The sequence below is a fragment of the Molossus molossus genome, unplaced genomic scaffold (genome assembly GCF_014108415.1).
Source record: "Molossus molossus isolate mMolMol1 unplaced genomic scaffold, mMolMol1.p scaffold_m16_p_15, whole genome shotgun sequence".
Taxonomy (NCBI): Eukaryota; Metazoa; Chordata; class Mammalia; order Chiroptera; family Molossidae; genus Molossus; species Molossus molossus.
In genome coordinates this window covers 42,530,403-42,534,524 of record NW_023425350.1, presented here as the reverse complement: position 1 = coordinate 42,534,524, position 4,122 = coordinate 42,530,403, and the positions used below count along the sequence as shown (strand labels likewise).

The 4,122-nt window shown below is 35.0% G+C and overlaps 1 pseudogene; it reads right to left on the bottom strand.

Moving 5' to 3' along the window:
* Positions 1-2,772: 2,772 nt before the first annotated feature.
* Positions 2,773-3,596, bottom strand: LOC118630526 (annotated as a pseudogene).
* Between the last annotated feature and the right edge of the window lie 526 nt (positions 3,597-4,122).

Genomic DNA, 4,122 nt, shown 5'->3' with positions numbered 1-4,122 from the left:
TACCCTACTTCCATGTTTCTGGGTCTACCCTATTCCTCAGACTGTTATGTTCATTATATTCCATATATAAGTGAGATCATGTGGTATTTGTCTTTTACGAATAGATAAGAAATGTGTTTCTTTACAATGACCTGGAACCCCGTATCCGCCAAATCCAAGTGACTCCTCCCACCTTACATTCTATGGACTGTTTTCTTGTTCCTCACTCTGTGCCTGCCCTCCATGCTGTCTTTCAGGTCCCACCACATCTAAAATGGTTTCTTTTCTATGTCACTTGTTGCTCCTTTGGGTCCTTTGCTCTGTCCTCTCTCCTGAAAATTTGCTTCTTGAATCGTAATGGTCTCCTTGACAACTCTCCCACTGAAGGTTCTATTCTGTTAGAATGGCTCCCTTTTTCTCCATCCTATGCTCAGGCCCAAACCAACTGGCTTCTTTCACCTTCTCATTATTCTCCTCTGGTCTTTGAAATCTTGGTGTCTTCTGTGAGTTCCCCTTCTTTCATAGTTCACACATCTAATCAATTGTTCAGTACTGTCGGTTTTCCCTCACTGATGTCTTTTGCATTTCTTCTCTCTCTTTCTTTTCCCATTATCAACTCCTTGTCTTAAATGTCTCTGCCTTCCCCAAAGCTGCTCACTAAATGCATTTGGAGCTGAACCAAAGACATAGAGATGATTCTCTTCTCACTATGCTTATGTAGGCTATGAAAACAATCAGCTCTGTGTTCCTCGTGATGGTTTTGTTGTCTTGAATAATACAACTTTATTTAGCTTATGTTAGATTTTACAGCAAATTGAAATTGTTTTTAACTCAGTTTGTTCTGTGCTGAACTATTTACTCAGAAAGTGCAGAGTTAATTAGGAGTAGCTTGGGGTAGACAAAGATCAGATGTTGAACAGATGGCAAAACCCAGAAGAAGAGGTGCCCAGGACAAGAGAAAGCAGGAGACATTTTAGCAGTGGTAGGCTTCAAATAAGACAAGAAAGAGAGTCTTAATGGAGTTCATTGAAACATTGCATCTAAGCAACAAAGTAGTATTGAAGCTATATTAAATATTTAACATCACAGTCAAGAATAAACAAGGAGAGGAAAAAAAAATCATGAAAATATTAGAAAAAAATGGTGAAGAGCAGGAAAGCCTGTGCAGAATTGTAATAATAGAGTTTTATTACAGCAAAAACATAGTATGCCCTTTGCTCTATATGTTTATATGTTGTATTTATATTTGTAAGGTAATTTCACTTATTTCTGTGTTGCTTAATGGATTAATAATTGCATTTCTGAATGCAAAAATGTATATCTATATCTATATCTATCTATTTATCTATCTATCTATCGATGTCCTTCATTTTCTTTTTTTTTTTTTTTATTGTTTTCTTGTGCTGTCTTAAGGAGAACTTTCTTAGATTTAGATTTTTGGTATATGCTAAAGAGGCATCACTAACTGTACAGTGGAGCAAAACAGAAATCCACTTAGTACTTAGTAAAGTACTAAGAAATATTAAACAGCCTCCTTAGATTTCACCCTATTTAAACATTTTTTATTGTGGTAAAATGTATATGCTGACCTTTATCATTTTTACCATTTTTTAAGGTGTAAAATTCATCAACATTAATTATATTCACAATGTGTGCAACCATTTATCACTGTCTATTTATATTTTTTTCTCAATCCAAAGAACCTCTATAACCATGAAGCAGCAACTCCTTACTTTCCCCATCAGCAATATTTGATAACATTTGATCTATTCTATCTCTATGAATTTGCCAATTTAGATATATAAGTGAAATTATACAATTGTTGTTGTCTCTGGCTTATTTCACTTAGTATGTTTTCAGGTTTCATCAATTTTGTAGCTTGTATCCCAACATCATTCCCTTTTATGGTTGAATAATATTCCATAGAGAATATACATCACATTTTGTTAATTCCTTCACCCACTGATGGATACTTTGGTTGTTCCTATGTGTAGGTTATTATAAATAATGCTTAAATAAACATTGGCTCACAAGTATTTGTTTTAGTATCTGTTTTGATTTCTTTTGGGTATATTCCTAGGAGTGGAATTGCTAGGTCATATGGTAATTTTATGTTTAGCTTTTTGAGAAACCGCCAAATTGTTTTGCACAGCAGCTGCACCATTTTACATTTCCATAAGCTATGTGTGAGAGCTCTAATTTCTCCACATCCTTGCCAGCTCTTGTTATTTTCTGGTTTTTAAATTATAGCCATCCTAATATGTGTGAAGTGGTATCTCATGTGATTTTCATTTGCATTTTTATAGTGATCGATAATGTTGAACATCTTTTCACATAATTGGCCATTTGTATATTATCTTTGGAGAGGTGTTTATTTGAGTCCTTTGACAATTTTTTAATTGGGTTATTTGTCTTTTTGTTGTTGAGTTGTAGGAGTTATATATTCTGGATGTTAAACCCTTATCAGATGTAAGATTTTCAAATATTTTCTTCCATTCTGTGAGTTGGCTTTATACTTTCTTGATAATGACCTTGGAGGCACAGAAGGTTTTAATTTTTATGAACAACTACAAAATAACTTTTATACATGTCTAATACCCAGCAGAGGGGAAGTCAGGCAGGACAATAGCAGACCAAGGCCAGCCTTATTTGTGGAAGATGCTGTTGTATTCAGGCTGGCAGAGAAGATAGAACCTCTGTAAGAAAACCACATGAGATACCACTTCACACATATTAGGATGGCTATAATTTAAAAACGAGAAAATAACAAGAGCTGGCAAGGATGTGGAAAAATTAGAGCTCTAAGCCCACGGGGAAGATGTATGGGTTGGTGTTGCTGCCCTTGTTGTTGGTCCATGTAAATCTAGCAAAATTCTCCTTAAGACAGCATAAGAAAAGCAATAAAAAAAGAAGATGAAGATAGATCAATAGATAGATAGATACATAGATACATAGATAGATATAGATATACATTTTTGCATTCAAATGAAGTGGATATGGTCACTCTCCTTGCACATGGACTTTACCTCCTGCAGGCAAAACTCTATGACTATCTGCCAACCCTTGAGGAAGTGCTTGGAGAACTTACTTTCATGCTTTAGGTAGCCTGAGATGAGCAGCTACAGGTAGACCATCAGGTAGTCAGAAGTGCTCTGGTTGTTGAAGGCCAGCAGCTTAGCTACTGAGGTCTGCTTCTCAACCTGCTTGATGGGATCTTTGAATGCATTGTGAAAATGTTGAATTGTGAACTTGGGGAATCATTGAGACACCATGTTCTTTTTGCTCTTGGCAGACACAGCCTTTAACCACTACAATTCTTGCTGTCATCCAGCAGTGCCTCCAAGTGGGAGAATCCAAAAGCTCAACAGAAACAGTTCCCACCAGGCCTGGTCTTGTGGATGCATGAATACTTTTTGTGGAAGTCCTTGATCTTCTTTTGATAGATGTTGTCATCCTCAGCATACTCCTTGTATGAACTGTAGCCACTCAGTGACCAGAGGGTTCTGCATAACAGTCTCTAAATTAATTCAGTCCTACTGGGCCATGATGGCTTCATCACCAGCAAGACAGTTAATAGCTTTGAAATCACTGCCCAGCAGCTCCTGTTTCTGCTTCATAAGTTTTAATATATTCTTTTATTTATTTATCTCTAATTATTTTCTAATTGCCTTTGTGATTTCTTCTTTTGACTATATAAGAATGCTAATTTTCACATATGGTGAATTTTCCAGTTTTTGTACAAAACCATAATCTCATTGGGATCAGACAAAATATTTTGTATGATTTAAATCTTAAAATTTATTGAGGCTTATTTTTGTTGCTTAATATGTGGTCTATGTTAATGGAGAATGTTTCATATGCACTTGAGAAAAAAAGTATGTCCTTTTTTTGACTGGAGTATTTTATATATGTGTTTGTTAGGTCTAGTTGATATACAATATTGTTTAAATATTTCTATTTCCTTATTGATCTTCTCTCGAAATGTCATATCCATTACTAAATATGTTTATTGAAATCTCAAACTAATATTATATTACTGTCTATTTTTTTTCTTCAATTTTGTTAATGTTTGCTTCATCTACTTTGAAGCTCTGTTGTTTGGTGCATATGTTCATAATTGTTACATCTTCTTCATGAAATGAC